We start from the raw sequence: 21,909 nt of genomic DNA on the forward strand, positions 1-21,909 counted from the left end.
CATCTACTTCAAATTCACACTAACTCCAGTAAAATGTAGAAACACTACTTATGCAGAGGTCCGTTGTCTTCCCTTTTCCTGTGTCCTCATTATAATAATACATATGAATCTTATATATGTTAAAAACACCCAAACTATGCTGTTTAAGTATAGAATCATGCATTTTAAAGGGGCTAAGAGAACAAAGGAGGATTCAACAATATTTATAGAGTTCTTTTGAAACAAAGATTAACCTTCTTATGTATCATCTGCAGTTCTCTTTATTTACCCCTGTGGATCTGAGTTACCATCTGTTGCTATTTCCTTGTTCCAACATAGCTTCATCCCATTCAGTCCTCTCTGTGCTGTTATTATCAAGTATATTAATATTCCTATATGTCTAAAGTCCAAACAATGTAATTTTGTAGATATTGTTTTTTGTGATTTTTTTTCCTAAAAACTGTACATTGGGAATATATTTATGCAAATTTTATTGAAAAAAGAAACTAGATAGGTAATTATGCTTTTTCTGTTATTACCTTTACCAGGCCTTTTTGGATTTTTATGCAGATTTGAATAGTTGACTGGTGTCACTTCAGATATTTTCCATTTTTTTTTTTTTATTGGAGGCTAGTTATTTTACATATGGGTCGCGGAGCGACTGAACTGAACTGAACTGAATTATTTTACAATATTATATTGGTTGGTTTTGCCATACATTGACATGAATCCGCCCTGGGTGTACATGAGTTCCCCCTCCCGAACCCCCCTCCCACCTCCCTCCTCCCCTTATCCTCCCTCTGGCTCATCCCCGCATACCAGCCCCGAGCATCCTGTAACATGCATCGACCCTGAACTGGCGATTCGTTTCACATATGATAATATACATGTTTCAATGCCATTCTCCCAAACCATCCCACCCTCACCCTCTCCCACAGGCACATATACACAATGGAGTATTACTCAGCCATTAAAAAGAATGCATTTGAACCAGTTCTAATGAGGTGGATGAAACTAGAGCCTATTATACAGAGTGAAGTAAGCCAGAAAGAAAAACACCAATACAAAATACTAACGCATATATATGGAATTTAGAAAGATGCAAATGATAACCCTGTATATGAGACAGCAAAAGAGACACAGATGTATAGAACAGTCCATTTGTTTTTATCCTTAGCATGGCTTCCTAGGAGTCACCTGGGTTCAGTATATACCATTTATGCTTATACAATAAGGTTGTGCTTAAGCCATCTGAGCCAGTAAGATTTTCAGCCTTATTAAATCTCTAGGGGATTTGGAGATGGCTTTCACAGCTCAGGGAGTTTACCTTTCGCTTGCATTCAGCCAAAGTCTAACAGTTTAGAAGTTTCCTGAACTAATAGTTCGGGAGTCTGGCTGTTCCAGGGAATGTTCAGCTTTGGGCTTATACATGGCCTTCTGGACCATCAGCAATAAGTTCAGTTGTTTTTTAAATGTGTATCTTTATTTTTAATATTTATTTATTTCTCTACACTGGTTCTTCATTGTGGCATATGGGATCTAGCTCCCTGACCAGGGATTGAACCCAGGCCCCCTTTATTGGGAGTGTGGAGTCTTAGCCACTGAACCATCAAGGAAGACCCCGGTTTTATTTTTGATCCTGGCTTCCTTAAAGTCATCTTTGAGCCAATGTTTAGTTTTTCAGTCATGTCCAACTCTTTGTGATTTCATGGACTGTAGCCTGCCAGATTTGCCTGTCCATGAGATTTTCCAGGCAAGAATACTGGAGTGGGTTGCCATTTCCTTCTCCAGGGGATCTTCCCAACCCAGGGATCGAACCTGTGTCTCTGGCATTGGCAAATGGAGTCTTTACCACTGAGCCACCTGGGAAGCCCCTCCTTGAGTCAAAGTAACTTACTATACATCCTACATTTGATCAAAGGTTGTGCTTAGATCCCTTAGGATAGTAAGACTTCTGCACTCTGCTCATGAATTTGTTGTGAATGCTTTCAACTCTTTCTGCTCTGATTATCCCAGCCTTCCAGATCACCAGGCATGAATGCGACCCCAGGAGAGCCTTTCTCAGACACTTCTTTCCCTGGCTTAGGCATGAACTTCTCCATGCCCTGTTCCAAGTAAAGTCCAGGCTTTCAGGCAGAACTGTGCACTCAGTAGTCCTTAAGTCCTGCTTCCTACCCTGGTTAGAACCTCAGCACAGGTATTAAGGCTGGGGGCAGGGACGGCAACCTGCTTGCACTGGAGTGACACCTCCACTCTATGAGTGGACACTGGAGTAACTTCTCGGTTTGCCCCTCTTGGCATGAAACTTCGACCTTTAAAGCAACCAAGGGGAGGGAAACTCAAGATCGCAATATTTTTAGCTTGTATCTAAGATATACCCTTCCTTTAATATTGAGAACTGATGGGGGAAGAAACCACGGTTGTCTTGGCTACTTACATCCATCCAGTCCAGACCACCTATGACATGGAGATGGGCACACAGAGAATGAGGTGTGCAGGTGAACTGCAATTCCCAGGAAAAGAATCATACCCTTGGACTGAGAGCTGAAGAGAGACTGAGCCCCATTTCCTGGGCCACACTATCTGTGGCAATGTTTCCACAACAGAGAGCCGAGGCTTGGGCTGACAGAGCTGGCCACAGAGCATAGCTCAAATGACCCAGACTCACTGTTCTTTCCAAGATTGAGTAGGTTTTTCTTGTATGACTGTTTCTCCATTTGATGTACATTCTTTAGGTCAATTTCCAAAGACTTACATTGGCAAATATAATTTTCACCAGTAAAACGATTGTTTTGATGACTAGAAGGTCTACCAAGATCTTACACAGCCACTGTAAGAGTCCCACTCACACAGATATCAGAAATAGACAATCAAAAAGAATGGAAAATTTCAACAAGAACATGAGAATATAGGGTATTAAAAAGTCATTGGAAGAGAGAATTTAAAGAAGGATGTGCCAAACAGTGTAAAATCTTCCCCCAAATCTAGAGTCATGTATTGAGCACACATACTGGATTTAATGGAAATAATGATGGTGATTTTGATGTGCAGTGGTATGAGGGAAAGTCACATTAAAGGGGTGGGGTGTGTAGTTGGTGAGGAAATGGAGCCCCGAATGCATGAATGTGTCTGTAAAATCTAGGAGCTATCTGGGGTAGTGAATCCAGGGGAGTTTTATATTGTTTAAATAGTCTGAAATAATTGGGAGAGATGTAGATATGGGATCCAGAGATTATCATACAGAGTGAAGTAAGGCAAAAAGTGAAAAACAAATGTTGCATAATATCACTTATAGGTGGAAACTAGGAAAATGATACAGACAAACTTATTTGCAAAGCAGAAACAGAGACATAGACATAGGCAATAAGCGTATGCATACCAAGAAGGGAAGGGAAGGTGGGAGAATTGGGAGATAGGAATTGCTATATACACACTGTTCAGTTCAGTTCAGTTCACTCAGTCATGTCCGACTCTTTGCGACGCCATCAATCACAGCACGCCAGGCCTCCCTGTCCATCACCAACTCCCGGAGTTCACTCAAACTCACCTCCATCGAGTTGATGATGCCATCCAGTCATCTCATTCTCTGTCATCCCCTTCTCCTCCTGCCTTCAATCTTTCCCAACATCAGACTCTTTTCCAGTGAGTCAACTCGTCGCATGAGGTGGCCAAAGTATTGGAGCTTCAGCTTCAGCATCAGTCCTTCCAATGAACACCCAGGACTGATCTCCTTTAGAATGGACTGGTTGGATCTTCTTGCAGTCCAAGGGACTCTCAAGAGTCTTCTCCAGCACCACAGTTCAAAAGCATCAATTCTTTGGCTCTCAGCTTTCTTCGCAGTACAACTCTCACATCCATACATGACCACTGGAAAAGCCATAGTCTTGACTAGACGGACCTTTGTTGGCAAAGTAATGTCTCTGCTTTATAATACGTTATCTAGGTTGGTCATAACTTTCCTTCCAAGGAGTAAGCATCTTTTAATTTCATGGCTGCAATCAGCATCCACAGTGATTAGTGTAAAACAGATAACTAATGAGAACCCACTGTACAGCACAGGGAACTCTACTCAATGTTCTCTGGTGACTTAAATGGAATGCAAATCCAAAAAAGAGGGAATGTATATATGTATATATACATATATATGTAGCAAATTTTTATTGTGTTGCAGAAACTAACACTGTGGTAAGCAATTATACTCCAATAAAAATTAATTAAAAATTTATATATAAGTAGACAGGATCCTGCAAAGAGAGGATGGGTGAAGTCAATGAAACATCAAAGAATGTAGGATAAAGATTTCTGAGAAAATTGGAAGGAAAGGAATTAGAGTCCAGGTAGGGGGAATAGCACTATTAAATAGGAAGATTCCTCTGTTCTAGCAGGAGGAAGGAGCAAGGAATCCAGGTACAAACAGGATCTCAGGAGGCAGAAGGTGGATGGAGCTCCCTGGATCTCCTTCTTTAGTGCTTCTGAACATTCTCCCCAGTCATCCACACTGGGCTCAGAGGTAGAAGCACCCTACAGAGCAATATGAGAGCTGAACAAGGCAGGGAATAAAGTAAGACATATTACATCTGAAGGTGTATTACGAGCTTCCTTGGAATTAAAAACTCATATAAGGATATTAAAATGTCTTGACTAGCTAATATAGGAAACTCACGACTTTTAGCTGAGAACACTAAGTTGCTTGCTTAACACTCACGATCACTTAGAGGTAAAATTCAAGTCTCCTGACTCCTACTTTGTGACTGTTCTACTACAGCTGTGTTTATTGCTCTATTTCACAAAGAAAAGTCACAAGGAATCTGATAATATAATGATACCTGCAGTTACTTTAGCCTTCATTAATTTGATATGTATTGTTGCCCTGCTGAGGGTCTTAAAGATGAACTATAAAATCACCAACAGCTCAAAATTCAGAGGATCTCATCCAAAAGCCCAGAGTTGGAGAATTTTTGAAAAACTGAAAGTTCGACAGGACTGGTTCCCCTTAGCAGTAACTGCCATAAACTAAGTATAGATTTCTCCCTTTATAAAAGGGTCATATCCTCCAACTCCCCATAATTAATATCGCTGAAATTTTTTTCTACATTGGATTGATTTCATCCACTTAGGGATACATGACTAATCCAAATAAATATTTGCATTTGTGCCTAAAGACATAGCTTACAGAAGAAGCTAGGAATAAAACACAACAAATAGAGGGAAAGACAGCCTTGCCCAAAGGCACAGTCTTCAAGCTGCTGTTCTAGTCCCCCTGAAATGGCTCTCCTTCTCACCCACCCTTTCTCTACACTCCCCATCTTCTGTCTCTCTGGATAAGTTCCACTAATTTTTCCATCATCTCAGCAATCCTTTTGTGCAGGACAACATCTCTAAATACCCAGAAGATATTCAGGTTTAGACAGGTGCCCTTCTTGTGCTCCGATGGCATGCTATGTTCCCTGGAAGATAGAACATCTGTCTGACGATACAACCTCTTCATAATAACCTGCATACATGTCCATGTCGTCACTACATCAGAGACCACCGTTCATCTCAGCATCCATCAAAACATACAGCTGGCATGTGTTAGACGCTAAGCAAAGGTTAATCAACCAAACTTGCTGAACCCAAGAGCTCAAATCTCTGTACTAAAGAAAATGGGGCAGGGAGGACATGAGGGTTTGTTAGTTCTAATCTGCACTCTGTAAGTAACTCTTTGAGTGACTTTGGGCAAATCATATTTTCCCACTGGGCTTCAGTTTCTCATATGGAAAATGGATAAATTTACTAGACTTAAATTCTCTTTAGGGTCACAGTCTGTGATTCATCAATGATGCTCAAGCATCAGTGATGCTCCTCATCAGGAGGTACTTAACACTATAAATTGACAGGGATTTCTTTAAAGGTCTAAGACGATTCCAGCTACAGACCTATATTGCCAAGCATTCCATCAGAAACAGCACTATACTGAAGCGGGTCATGATTGTCTATGGGTGGTTAAAATAATGCATAAGCGTCAAAGGAGACTTTTTGTTCGCACCAGTTTTCATGTACACAGAATCCTTTAAGAGGGCGAATTCTAAGCAAAAATAAACCACAGAGCCGCCCACTTGCAAATTAGCCCATCAGCGACCTCTAGAGGCCATTCTATTTTTTACAGCAATATGAGAAATGAAGAAAACATTCAAAATCTATACATTCATTCTAGTGGAAGGTTTCTAATTAAGTTTTCCATTTAGAGAAAGGGAAATTGATAGTCTATACTGACACAAATTTCACACAGGGTAAAAAATAATCTGATGTTTTCTTAGGTTAGACTTTTAATCAGCTCTGCCTAGGTTGAAAATGAGGTAAGATATACAACTTTGCTCCATTAGTTCAATAAAAAATTTAAATAGTGCAGGCAGTATGACTTGAGGGATTTTCTAAAGTCACTCACATATCACCTCCAACTGCCCACCTCCAGGGTTGTCCTTGTATCCTCATATAGTTTTGTAAATATCTCTGTGTGTTACCTTCTTTAGACAATTTTTTTTTTTTTGCCCTCTGTGTTTCCCCCTGCTTCCTGTCTCTTTCCACTTTTGTTTGCTCTCCACATTGCTTCAAAATGCATTTTTTTAACTTTTTATTTTATATTGGAGTATAGCCAATTAACAATGTTATAGTTTCAGGTGGACAGCAAAGTAACTCAGCCATATATATACATGTATCCATTCTCCCCCAAACCCGGCTCCCATCCAATCTGAGCAGAGCTCCATGTGCTATACAGTAGCACCTTGCTGGTTATCCATTTTAAATATAGCAGTGTGTACGTGTTGATCCCAAATTCCCTAGCTATCCTTTGCTCGCATCTTTCCCCACTGGCAACCATAAGTTCATTCTCTAAGTCAGTTAGTCTGATTCTGTTTTGCAAATAAGTTCATTTGTATCATTTCTTTTTACATTTCACATATAAGGGATGTCACAGGATATTTCTCCTTTCTCCCTCTAGACTTTTAACTATTGAACAGTAGGTATTAGCTCCACAACTCCAGTGCCAAACACAGTGCTTGTGTTAGAGGAGATTTTCAAAAAACAGTGACAACAATTCCCATTCCAGAAGTCTGCCATGAGGATAGGACTGAGGCACTGCACGTGAGGCAGCTCAGCATGTGAAGCGCCTCTGCAAGGTGCTGTCCAAGTGTCATTGCGTGTCATCTCATCCAGGGCATTGGCAGTGGCTGTGGAAGCAGCTTCTTGCATGGTGCTGAGCTGGTCTAAATGTATCCCTGGCTGTAGTCAGAGTTCAGGTTAGGCAGATAGGATACCAGTGGTACCAGAAAGAAAAAAAAAAGATGGAGATTGAGAAACCATGAAATTGATTAGAAAGGATTTGTTTTCTCTTTGGCTATTAGAAGTTCTGTAAAAGATGGATCTCTCCTACTGTCACAAGTCTTCATGAAGTCAGAAGGTCTACTTGAGATTTTTGTTAAGAGTATTGCATTTATAGCTTGTGAAACTCAAGCAGCGCCTCATTAAATTCAGAAGAATCCTCTAACAGACTTATGTCTAAACAGAATTGTTTAGAAAAGGTAAGCAAGAGCAACCAGTTTAGGATCAAATACAAAGGAATGAGGGAACCCACATTTATTGGTATGCACACTCGTGGCTTACATCGTAACAAAACTCTGGATTTCAAAAACCTTTCTGAACATCTCAACTTGAATGTTCCACACACATTCCACACTGATCACATCTAGTATGGAGGCATCATTAACCGAAACCGGCTTTTGTTCTGGAATGTCCTACTTCAGTGACAGATTCCAGTCAGCCATCAAAGTCAGAAACATGAGTCATCTTCATTTCCCCTTTACATGTGACATGAAAAATTCTTGCACCCACTCCCATTTCACCACCGTGTTTTTAGTTGAGGTCCTCCTCACTTCTCTTCTGGATTACTGACATAGTCTTCTAGTTGTTTTTAATTGTTTTCCATAACTAGCTGCCCACCCCTTTTGATCTGCCTACTCAACTGCTGCCAGAGCAACAGTCCGAGAAACCAAATTTGCTCATTTCTGTCTCCTAAATATCCTTCAAAGTCTCATAACAGCTTACCGGACTACTCATAAATGGCTTAGCTGGGTGTATAAGCCTTTTGTAATTTGAACCTTTTCTCATCTCTCACCATGCCCTGATAAGGATCTGTTTTTTCCCATCTTCCAAAGATCTGTTCGGTGTTCCCTTTGCTGTTTTATGGCTCTTTGCCTAAAACCACGTTCTATTCTTTGGAATGTCCTCCCTCCCTTCTTTTCCTTGATAATTTGCATTTTCCTTGCGCATTCACTGTGAGTTACTCCCTCTTCAATGTCATCCTTGACCTCTCACCCCATGGAACTGTTCTAAATCTCCCATCTCCATGTTTCTTTAGCATGTCCTTTAAACCTCTAACATCACATGTCACATCATACATGTGTGCATACATGCTCAGTCGTATCCAACTCAGTGACCACATGGACTATAACCCACCAGGCTCCTCAGTCCGTGGAATTTTCCAGGCAAGAATACTGGAGCGCATTGCCATTTCTTTCAGGGATCTTCAACATATGTTTCCTAAACTTCTAACATAAACATAACACTGTCTTGCAACTAGTTAACTGCCTACCACTCATTCTCTTTCAGAAATGGTTGATTTTTTTTACCAGGCACTTTATGGATGACTCCCTGAGGTCCTCAGGATAAAAATTTTAAAGAAACCTTAACACATTTTTGGACTTCCTTCCCATCAGATCACCACAAAGGGAGGGGGTGTATGTCTATGTATGGCTGCTAAGGACAGAAAAGCCTGGAGTGCTGCAGTCCATGGGGTCGCAAAGAGTCAAACACGACTGAGCGACTAAACAACAATGCTCTACATTTTGCTATACAGCAGAAATTAACACAACATTGTAAAGCAACTATAATATATTACAATAAAAAAGTAAGTTAAAGATAATCTCCAGGATGAGAAATCTTAGCACCACATACTAAGACCTTTATAATCATTCTCCTAATGTTCTAGCTTCATTTCCTAATAAACTACCTGCAGATTGTTCACACCCTATCCCCCGAGTCTAGTGAACCATATTCAGTTCCCCAAACAGCGTGTCTCTCTGCACATTCTCTTAACTCTGCCAGGAACACCATTTTCTGATTTTGCTCAATGGCTTGCCAAGAACCTTTTCCTCTCCTGTACCCCAAATCAACAGCTCCCCCGCCAACCATGGTTCTCATTCCACTGCATAGAAATCATCAGTTTCTCTGTCTGGCCCACTGAACCTGAAGGACTCCTGGGAGGAGCTGGCTGCTTTGAGGTCAGGATCCCCAGAACCTACTCCCAGCACTGCTGGCCAGGGAGTCAGTGGTTAAAGTTCTAAGCCATAGGTTTTGGAGTTCAACAATGTCCGAGTGCTTCTCTGGCGCTACCTAATCATGTGATCTTAGTGGATAACTGTAGTAAAGATGTGTATCTCATAATACTTTTTCAAGAATAAACAAACTATGGTTTATTAATTAATAAACAAAACCAAGGCATGATTCTTGCACCTGGCACTTACCAAGTACTAACCGAATGATAGCATGCATGATGCCGGACATTCACTAAATAAAGGAAAGACTGAGTGAGCTGTGCAAACAGACAGTGATAGGTCAGCTGTGCGTCCAGATCCAGAAAAGAAGGGGCAAAGATGCTCCAGATGAGAAAAGCACATGAAGATGTGAAGGCAGGTCATACAGAGAGAGAGACAGCTGGAAAGGTGGAGTAAGCAGTGATCTGAATGCATGATACTGATGACAACCTCACCTTACTCTTCAAATGCAGGCTGGGTGCTGGACCAAACTAGGGGTCAGGATGAACCCCCGATCATTGATACTGAAAATCTAAATACTCATTCACAGTGCTACCAGATTATTGTTTTCTGATCACTCCAGAATTATTCATAGCTGTGCCTCAATTTTCCTTCTCCTTTTACTTTTCACTGCAGTGGACTGCAGTGGACTGGCTGGGTTTCCAAGGTTAGGATCACCTATTGCTCACTCCCCTGAGTGCAGTGGCACTTCCCACACCCTCCATGGGACAGACAGACCAAAGGTAGTCAAGTGGAATGATGTTGTTTTGCAGAGGTGGTGTCTAAGGAAGAGGTACTCCTGACCATAAACATCTTGTATCTGTATCCTGAATGGCAGTTTTGAAGAAGAAGAAAAAAATTCAGCAGGATCCAAAGATTCTTATTTAGCTACTGGGCATCCCCAGGGTCAATCGTTTGGGTATATTTTTCTCTTTCTCCTCTTTCACTTTTTTTCTGTCCTTTATGTAGTTTCATCCTTTATAAATTAACAGGATTTGCTTTGCTATCGATTGCTTGCTTAGTTCTATAGACCTGTCTCTCTTGTTTTTCACTGTTACATCAGCAGTATAGAAATTAGAAGTGGAGCACAATATTACAACCCAGCACACACACACACACACACACACACACACACGTGTGTGTACACTTGCCCAGGGATGCTCAAACCTGTCCACACTTTCAGAACCTATTGTTAGTTTGAAATATTGATCTTACTGAAAAGCTGGAAGTGGACTGAACTGAAGCATTAGACACTCTAGCCCACACAAAATTACATGAAGGATCTATGAAAAATGAATTGTCTTTTTCCCATTTCTTATATACTGGATCCTGTGGAAGATGACAAAAACTTGTATCATGACTTCATCTGCCCCTGTTGCTTGGAAGATGCCAAGTTAGCTCCTTCCTCAGAGTTGTTTGAACCAGCTGAACAAGGGAGGGTTATTTTTCCAAGCATAAAGGCATGAAGTCTCCATGTTTCCAGGAAAACATACTTTTCATAGTCCCCAATACTCTAGACCTCAACTTATATGAATGTCAGGATCTAATATTTTTCATAATACGTACTTTTAAAAATATATTTATATACCTCTCCACCCCAGACAGTGAATTCTCTGTGACCAAAACAATTCATCGTATCCCTATTCTTTTTAATTTATCAAACAATCGTATTATGTGCATGATGAGTCAGGCACTACACCAAGTGCTTTCCAAATACTGTCATCCATTTATCCTCATAACACCCTTATGATTTATAAACTTTTATTATCTCTATTTTCAGATTAAGAATTTGAGACACACAGAAACTAAGTAATTTGCCCAGGGTAATATAAAAGAAGGTGGAAATGAAAACTAGGTGCTGAGGCTCCATGACCTCTGCTTTGAAGAACTTTTGTTTTCTTTAATGATCATCACTTACACCCTAAGTGACAGCAACAAGGACTTCACATATCAGATGCTCAGTAAATGTTCCTGGAAGGAATAATGTATCTGTTCTGATCTTTACATTTCTGATGATTTAAATGTTTATATGTCTGTCGTATGTCTCTCACTAATCTCTGAGCTCTCAGAGGACAGGCATCTTGCCTGACTTACAGCTCTAATCTCAGCTCCTGAAATTGTGCCTGGAGAAGCACTCAACAACTATTTGTTCAACAGATGGATGAATGAACGAGTCAGTGATTGTTTTAAATATTTTTTTATATGGACCAGTTTTAAAGTCTGTATTGAATTCGTTACAATAGTGCTTCTGTTTTATGCTTTTTTTTTTTTTTTATGGCCCCAAGGTATGTGGGGATCTTAGCTCGCTGACCAGGAATCAAACCCACACCCCTTCCATTGGAGGGTGAAGTCTTAACTACTGTACCACTAGGGAAGTCCTGAGTCAGTGACCTTTCCATTAAGAACACAAAATTCCATGGACAGAAATGATGCCACCATACCCTTTTGTTGTGGTTTTCTATTGCTGCTGTAACAGATTACCAAAAACTTAGTGGTTTAAAAAAAAATACATCTTACAGTTCTGAATGTTAGAAGTACAACATGGATCTCACTGAACTCAAATAAAAAAGCTGGCCTGGCTGTGTAGCTTTCTGGAGGCCCAGAGAACACCTGTTTCCATGCTCTTTCCAGTTTCCAGAGGTCACCCATTTGTTTGGATTGTGGCCCAGTTCAATCTTCTAATGAGGTGGATGAACCTGGAGCCTATTATACAGAGTGAAGTAAGCCAGAAAGAAAAACACCAATACAGTATGCTAACGCATATATATGGAATTTAGAAAGATGATAACGATAACCCTGTATACGAAACAGCAAAAGAGACACAGAGGTATAGAACAGTCTTTTGGACTCTGTGGGGGAAGGCAGGGTGGCATGATTTGGGGGAATGGCATTGAAACATGTATATTATCATATGTGAAACAAATCTCCAGTCCAGGTTCAATGCATGATACAGGATGCTTGGGGCTGGTGCACTGGGATGACCCAGAGGGATGGGATGGGGAGGGAGGTGGGAGGGGGGTTCAGGATGGGGAACACATGTACACCTGGGGTGGACTCATGTCAATGTATGGCAAAACCAGTACAATCATGTAAAGAAGTTAGCCTCCAATTAAAATAAATAAATTTTAAAAATAAATTAAAAAATCACATACACACAAAAAAACCTGCCAATACTGTACCTTCCTGTACCTATTTCTATAGTCACATCTTTCTCTGGCTTATTCTCCTCTTCTGCCTCCTGTTTCCACTGTTAAGGGCCCCAGTGATTACACTGAGTCCATTTGATAACCCAGGATAGTTATTTGAAGATCAGCTGATTAGCAACCTTAATTCCATCTGCAACCTGAACTCCTTTTTGTCATTTAAACTAACATTTTTATAGATCAAAGAAATTAGGATGTGGACCTCTTTGGATGAGCATATTCTGCTTTCCATCTTTCCTCCTTTACAAATTTCTCCGATTCAAAATGTCTACCCCCCTACACTTCATCTACAAATAAATCCTTCTCTTTAATTTTTTTTAACCTCTGCATAGTGCTGATCTCTTTCCAAATTGTATCATACCTGTGTTCATATATATTATTCCCCAACAACAAAAATGGATTTTTGCAGGAAGATACATACAACTATGTACCACACAGAATTTAACATAGTGAGAAATTTGCACACAGACTTACCAACATTTATCTGCATAGAAACATCATACAGTTTACTTATTTCAGCCACAATTTCTAAAAGATAAACCTGAATATATAATAGGCACTAAGTGGAAAAATCTAATTGAAGGCAGAGGAACAAGGATACAAAAGCAGGGTAAGAAGGACCTGTATGCCAGGACATGGGCGCTATATGTGACAGGTGAATTGTGTTGAAACAACAAAAATAATGATAAGAATAATTTGTATGGCTGCCACTTACTGTGCCAAGTTCTGTGCTAAGATATTTAATTGCCATATCTGATTTAAATTGCATAAACAGTGAGGTAGATCAGTGTTATGATATAGACTACAGAAACTGAAGTTCAGAAAACTTAAAAGACCGAGAAGAATACTTTGTATAAATATACAATTTTCACAAAAAATCTGACTCTCTTACTCATTTTATATCTGAATAAACTAAACTTCAGAAAAGTTGAAGGCCACACGCACTTCTAGTTTCGGAGCCAGAATTAAAAGGTAGGTATTTGCAGTACAAAAAATGTATTCGGTCTCCCTCAGTGCTTTAGAGAATTGAAAGAAAAACTATTCTTGACATAAAGACGCATTAAAAAATGGAAGGCTATAAATGACCGAATTTTTTTAGTATATAAATTCTGACAAGTTTATGATAAAAATGAACAACAGCTATATCCTAACCATATTGGTAAAATTTTTTTATTATTATTAACTTTCTATGAAAAAAATGTGACCATGCTCTGCATGATCCCTGAATAAATCAGTTTACAAAACAAATTGAGTAATCAATGTATCAATAAATCAGTATGTATGCATATGTGTAAACATGTCTGTGTATAAACATATAATATACACACAAATATGTGTATGTAAACACATATATAGTTCATTTTTTTAAATAATAGCTTCATTGAGATATAATCCATATATTATAAAATGCAGGCTTCCCAGGTGGCACAGTGATAAAGAATCTGCCTGCCAATGCAGAAGACACAGGAAGACCTGGGTTCAATCCCTAGTTCAGGAAGATCCCCTGGAGGAGAAAATGGTGACCAGCTCCAGTATTCTTACTTGGACAATTCCATGGACAGAGAAGCCTGGTGGACTAGAGTCTATGGGGTCACAAAGAGTTGGACACAACTGAGCACACACATACACATTATAAAATTCACTGTTTTAAAATATAAAATTCAGCGTTTTTCAGTATGTTCATGGTAGTTTTGCAACCATCACCATGAATCTTGAAACACTTTTACTACCCCAAAAGTAACTCCATACTCATTAGCAATCATTCCCTATTCACTGCCCCAACTATCACCTTCTCCCACCCCATCCAAACCAGAAACATCCACTAATCTAACACATGTGTAGATACGCCTGTGTGCTACATTGCTTCAGTCCTGTCTCTTTGCAAATCTATGGACTATAGACTCCTCTGTCCATGTATTCTCCTAGGGAACACTTTTAAGCAAATGGAGAAGTAAGGCAGGAATGGAGAAGAAACCACTAAATGATGAGGTATTAAGCATATTTGAGGGATGGACTGGGAATCAGTTCAGTTCAGTCTTTCAGTCGTGTCCGACTCTTTGTGACCCCATGAATCACAGCACGCCAGGCCTCCCTGTCCATCACCAACTCCCAGAGTTCACTCAAACTCATGTCCATTGAGTTGGTGATGCCATCCAGCCATCTCATTCTCTGTCGTCCCCTTCTCCTCCCGCCCCCAAGCCTTCCCAGCATCAGAGTCTTTTCCAGTGAGTCAACTCGTCGCATGAGGTGGCCAAAGTGTTGGAGTTTCAGCTTTAGCATCAGTCCCTCCAATGAACACCCAGAATTGATCTCCTCTAGAATGGACTGGTTGGATCTCCTTGCAGTCCAAGGGACTCTCAAGAGTCTTCTCCAGCACCACAGTTCAAAAGCATCAATTCTTCAGTGATCAGCTTTCTTCACAGTCCAACTCTCACATTCATACGTGACCACGGGAAAAACCATAGCCTTGACTAGACGGACCTTGGTTGGCAAAGTAATGTCTCTGCTTTTTAATATACTATCTAGGTTGGTCATAACTTTCCTTCCAAGGAGTAAGCGTCTTTTAATTTCCTGGCTGCAATCAGCATCCACAGTGATTTTGGAGCCCAAAAAAATAAAGTCTGACAGTGTTTCCACTGTTTCCCCATCTATTTCTCAAGAAGTGATGGGACCAGATGCCATGATCTTAGTTTTCTGAATGTTGAGCTTCAAGCCAACCTTTTCACTCTCTTCTTTCACTTTCATCAAGAGGCTTTTGAGTTCCTCTTCACTTTCTGCCATAAAGGTAGTGTCATGTGCATATCTGAGGTTATTGATATTTCTCCCAGCAATCTGATTCCAGCTTGTGCTTTTTCCAGCCCAGTGTTCTTCATGATGTACTCTGCATATAAGTTAAATAAGCATGGTGACAATATACAGCCTTGACGTACTCCTTTTCCTATTTGGAACCAGTAATAACTGTCAAATAATATAAAACTTCTGTGACTCATGTCGAAAAATACAGGTTTGACTCCTTTCCTTGATCTTTTGGGGCTTCCAGGTGGTGCTAATGGTAAAGAACCCACCTGCCAATGCAGGAGATGCAAGAGATTAGGGTTTGATCCCTGGGTCAGGAACGTTCCCTAGAGGAGAAAATGGTAACCCACTCCAAAGCAACTTAGTACTAGCACTCGCTCTTTTAAGAACTAAAGAAATTTGGACAAATCACTTTGTTTCTCAGATACTCCATTTTAGTAACCTATAAAATAATTTTAATAACAAATGTTCCCTCTCAGTCTTCTTCAAGGGACAAATCAGATAATGTACAAGAAAACATTTCATAAACTACATGATATTTTCAAATATAAGTGATCATTCCAGGAAATGTAGAAAAAAAGACTTGAGTTTTGGTTCCTATATGGTCACAAAATTCCTTTATAATGAAATTGCTTAAAATCTAATTGGGAAATATTTTTCCCCCTGTTCCTAGAAGATGCTCACCCAAGCATGCAGTCCTTAGATAAGCCCTCACAGCTCCTTTTCCAGTCTGACTCAAATCTTTCTGTACCATCTCCTGTCTAATTTCTTCACTGAGTGATGCTGTTAATTGCTGTCATTATACAATATGTCATCTATGATAAAATTTTCCCCAGGGTCCCTGGATTATAATAGTATCTACAGTGTTTGCACTGTGGCTTTGAAGTACCACTCACATAAGGTGTAGAATATATTCCCTCAACCTGTTAATGTTGAACGTAAACCATATAACTTGCTTAGACTAATGACATGAGGAAGTTTCAAGATACCAATTCTGGCCAAGGTCTCAAAAGACAGCATATGTTCTTTTTGTTTTTCTTTGGGTTCTGTGATCTGTCACCAGAAAAACATGGCCTAGGTACCTCTATTCCAAAGAGGACATGGAGAACTACAGAGGATGTTAGGAGTATGTTTAAATTTTAAGAAACTGTCAAACTTTTCTATAATGGTCACACTGTTTTATATTTCCATCAGCAATATATGAGCATTTCAGTTGCTTCATATTGTAGATATACAATTTTACATATTTTTAAAATTTAATCATTCTAATGAGTGTATAATAGTAGCTCATTTGTGATTTAAATTTTCATTTTCCTTATGACAAGATGTATGAAGTGAAATGAAAGTGAAAGTCACTCAGTTGTGTCCGACTCTTTGTGACCCCCTGGACTGTACAGTCCATGGACTTCTCCAGGCCAGAATACTGGATTGGGTAGCCTTTCCCTTCTCCAGAGGATCTTCCCAACACAGGGATCAAACCCAGGTCTCCCACATGGCAGGTGGACTCTTTACCAACTGAGCTATGAGGGAAGTGTATAGTCCACGGGGTTGCAAAGAGTCAGACAAGATGTCTAGCAAATTCAAATATGCTTATTGGTCCTTTACATATCCGCTTTTGTAAGGTATCTGTCCAAATATTCTGCCTGTTTTTCCTTATTTTTGTCTTCTTATTGAGTTATATTTTTATGAATTCTAGATACAGTCCTTTATCAGATATATATATATATATATATACACACACATAAGTTGGACTCTACAGTCACAGATCTGAAACTGTTCATTCTCTCTCAATTTGCTTTCTTTTCTTCAGATTGCTTGCTTTCAATACATTAATTTCATATTCACTAATTCTCCCATCTTTAAGTTTTTGAACTATCTGATTTTTTAAATTTTAGTTATTGTACCTTTCAGGTCTAGGATTTCTTATTTCCTTTTTTAACAGTTTCCAGCTATCTGTTAAGATTTCCTATCTGCTCAACAAAACCATTTTTAACTCTTTATACATATATTCTTTTAATTATTAAACATCTTTGCAATAGATGTCAAAGTCTGTCTGTCAATGCAACATCTGTGACCCATCTGAGTCATTTCATAAAGTAGCAAACTCAAAAGTCTCCATGTAAAACAGCTGTCTTTCAAGGTCAGAGTCCTTTCTCACCTCTGCCTGATTTACACTGGGCCCCTATTTTCCCCTTAATTTGCATATTAAAATGAAAGCAAGAGATTTAGGCAACATGTGTGCAGAGATTTGGATTTTTCCCTCCTTTTATATTTCTCTTATTTCTAAGGCATAATCCAGTCCTGATCTCTGTCCTTGTCAACTCAAGTTGAATGAGCTGTGGTTTTCTGCTGCCATGATTAACAGATTGTGTAACACTTTTAGCCCTTAATTGTTGCAGCTGAAGTTTTTTAAAAGTAAATGCTTTCCCTGGTTCTATCTGCTTTTTTATATTCCAGTGGTTAAATTTTTTTCTTCTATTATAGAAGTATAGTTGATTTACAATATTGCATTAGTTTCAGGCATATAGCAAAGTGACTTATATAGATTTTTTCAGATTCTTTTCCATTATAGCTTATTAGAAGATAATGAACATAATTCCTTGTGTATTCACAGTTGCTCAGTTGTGTCTGACTCTTTGTGACTCCATGGACTGTAGCCTGTCAGGCTCCTCTATCAATGGGATGGGATTATCTCAGCAAGAGTACTGGACTGGGTTGCCATTTCCTTCCCCAGGGGATCTTCCCAACCCAGGGATCGAATCCACATATCCTTTGGCTCCTGCAGTGGCAGGTGGATTCTTTTACCACTGAGCCAGCTGGGAAGTCTATAGTTTCCTGTGCTGTACAGTAAATCCTGTCATTTATCTCTTTTATAAATGATGTGATGTGTATCTGTTAATCCCATATTCCTAATTTATTCTCCCTCCATTTTCTTGAAGCAAATAAATATATAGACAACTAGAGAGTGGTCAATTAGCACCATGAGTTGAAAGAGTTTGGTCATCCATCATTGTGTTTTTACAGAGGATACGGAAACAGATATTTAACTGAGTAGGCTACTTAACTGGAGGTCTATTAATAAGATATCCACTTTATTACTCCCTCTATTTTATCTGAAGAATATAAGGTTCAGAGTGACAGTTACCCCAAGTTCATACAACTGGCCTGTGCCCACATGACAGAGAAACCCATATCCTCTTTCTGATCCTGAGCTTCTTATATAAATAATATTTTATTGAAAGACTATTTTGTATTTTGTGTCTCTTTTGGGACACAAAATAGTTTTTTCTAAGTTACTATGAAAAAACATGTCTGAGAAAACTCAAAAGGTGATTTTTTTTTTTAAGTATCTGGTGTTCAATTAGTAAACAGATGAAATTCAATATATGGTAAATTAGATAAAAAATGCACTGGGGATCCTTGTAATACAGCTGAAAATCGCATTTATCTACATGAAGCAATTGACTGAATGACATGTTTTTCAACATAATATAGTTAAATCGAAATTATACCTTACAGACATTGGCCTTTCTATTTCTTTTGCTATGTTAAAAGTCAGCCAACTCATTCATTTCCTCTCCTACTAAAACATGTATCTAAATGACTAAATACACACTGCATTTGACTGGATAATTATAAGAATTTGACTTTAAAAAATGTAATACCAGCAAAAACACCCTTCTGAGTTACAAACTTTGCATTCATCTCTAAAGTCTATAATAATAAAAGGGTATGTACTTCTATCTGTATCTATCTATCTAAATATCAGTATATTAAAACCAATCAATCCAAAAGAAAATCAACCCTGAATATTTATTGGAAGGACTGATGCTGAAGCTGAAGCTCCAACACTTTGGCCACCTGATGTGAAGATCCACCTCATTGAAAAAGACCCTGATGCTGGGAAAGATCGAAAGCAAAAGAAGAAGAGGGCAGCAGAAGATGAAATGGTTAGATAACATCACCAATTCAATGGACATGAATTTGAGCACACTCCAGGAGACAATGAAGGACAGAGGAGCCTGGAAGGCTGCAGTTTATGGAGTGGCAAAGAGTTGGACATGACTTAGCAGCTGAACAACAACAAAAACTTTAGTTTATTTTTGTACAAGGACTATGGACACTAGTTTATGACACATCAGATTGATAGTTCTTTTCAACCAAATTTTTTTCATTCTACAATTGTCACTTATGGTAAGGATCCAAGATTAATAAATACTTAAAATTAGAAGATATTTCAAATAACAACTAGTCCATTTGTTTCCAGTCTTGGAATCCCATATTTCCAGTGATCTTTTAGTTAGTATTGTATTCTGGAAGTGATTTTCAAAATTTAAAAAGAAATATTGAAGATACTATATTTATTTCATTTATGTCCATAAGGTAGGAAAAAAGTATAAAAAGAAAGTAAAAGGGTTAGTCGTTCAGTTGTGGCTGATTCTTTGTGACCCCATGGACTGTAACCTGCCAGGCTGCTCTGTCCATGAAATTCTCCAGGCAAGTATCCTGGAGGGGGTTGCCATTCCCTTCTCCAGGGGATCTTTCTGACCCAGGGATCAAACCCAGGTCTCCTGCATTGCAGGCAGATTCTTTACCATTAAAGAATACTGATCTAGATTGGAAAAGACCCTGATGCTGGGGAGAGGGAGCAAGATGGCGGAGGAATAGGATGGCTAGACCACTTTCTCCCCCACAAATTCATCAAAAGAACATTTGAACGCTGAGTAAATGCCACAAAACAACTTCTGAATGCCGGCAGAGGATATCAGGCACCCAGAAAAGCAGCCCATTGTCTTCGAAAGGAGGTAGAAAAAAACATAAAAGATAAAAAGAGAGACAAAAGAGGTAGGGACGGAGCTCTGCTCTGGGAAGGGAGGCTTAAAAAAGAGAGAAGTTTCCAAACACCAGGAAACATCTCACTGGCGAGTCTGTGGCGAGTCTTGTAACCTCAGAAGGCCACATTACCGGGAGGAAAAAGAAAGAAAGGATTAAAGCCCACAGATTACTTGCCAAAGGGTAACTCCCAGGGGAATAGCAGCGCAGACGCCCGCATCCACCATTAGCAAGCGGGGGCTGGGCAGGTAGGAGCCAGCTGAACTGCTTAGAGAGAGGACCGGGCCTGAATGCCGTGAGGGCAGTCTGGAGGAGCTGACTGGAGATAGCAGCGCAGACGGTGGGGTAGCTACCCCGTGAAAAAGCGAAAAGCCCTAACCTAAGACTCTGCCAGCCCCGCTCACAGAACAAAGGACTGAGCAGACCTAGCTGGCTGCGGTCGGCCCATCCCCCACCAACAAAGGCAGGGGAGGGCAGCCAGAGCCGGAAGCGGGCAATTGAGCCCCAGAGAGTCATCCAATACCAAACTATAGGCAGGCTTCATTGCTAACCAAGACTTCATGGGTTTCTGACCAGTCACCATCTGCCTGAGAAGGTGCTCTGGCTGTACACCAAGAAAACAGAGTGGGAGGGACCAGGGAGGCGATAAGTCACAATGACTGAGCTTGCCAAACGCCTGGTCACCTCAGCTCCTCGGACCGGGGAAGGCACAAAACGCAGGCCCAACCAAATCTGCGCCTTTGTGGAATACCCGAGAACCTGAACTTGAGCCACTCAGACCTGGGAAGTGCATGGAACCCAGCGCCAGCCTCAGACAGTTCCTGGCAAAGCAACCTAGAGCCTGTGCAGTGTAGACTGGGGCAACACACACGCTGTGAGCGAGGGCAGACCGAGTGTGGCCGAGACACTGCGAGCACTCCCCACAGACGCCAGAGATATTTGTCTGCAGCGTTCCTCCCTTCCCAGAATAGGACTGAACAACTGAGCCTTAAAAAGTGTCCACCCGCCCCCTAATATCAGGGCAGAAATTAGACACAGAAGAGACCAGCAAACAGAAGCTAAAACAGAGGGAACCACCTTGGAAATGACAGATAGAGAAGTCTAGAGGCTACTCAAAGAATAAGACCAAAAACCAGAGGCAAGAGGCTTAGCCCAAATCCTGAGAACACCAGAGAACTCCTGACTCCAGGGAACATTAATCGATAGGAGCTCATCAAATGCCTCCATACCTACACTGAAACCAAGCACCACCCAAGAGTCAACAAGTTCCAGAGCAAGAAATCCATGTAAATTCTCCAGCAACACAGGAAAATAGTCCTGAGCTTCAATATACAGGCTACCCAAAGTCACTCCAAACCCACTGACATCTCATAACTCATTACTGGACACTTCATTGCACTCCAGAGAAAAGAAATCCAGCTCCAGCCACCAGAACACTGACACAAGCTTCCCTAACCAGGGAATCCTGACAAGCCACCAGTCCAACCCCACACACAGTGAGGAAACTACATAATAAAGAGAACTCCACAAACTGCCAGAGACAGAAAGGCCACACCAAGCAAAGCAATATAAGCAAGACGAAGAGGCAGAGAAATACCCAGCAAGTAAAGGAACAAGATAAATGCCCACCAACACAAACAAAAGAGGAAGATAGAAGATATAGGGAATCTACCTGATAAAGAATTTTGAATTTTGATGGTGAAAATGATTCAAAATCTTGAAAGAAAAATGCAGTTACAGATAAATAA

This window comes from Moschus berezovskii, chromosome 25 (assembly GCF_049115385.1).
Source record: "Moschus berezovskii isolate FMDL1 chromosome 25, NW_MosBer_1.0, whole genome shotgun sequence".
NCBI classification, from domain to species: Eukaryota; Metazoa; Chordata; class Mammalia; order Artiodactyla; family Moschidae; genus Moschus; species Moschus berezovskii.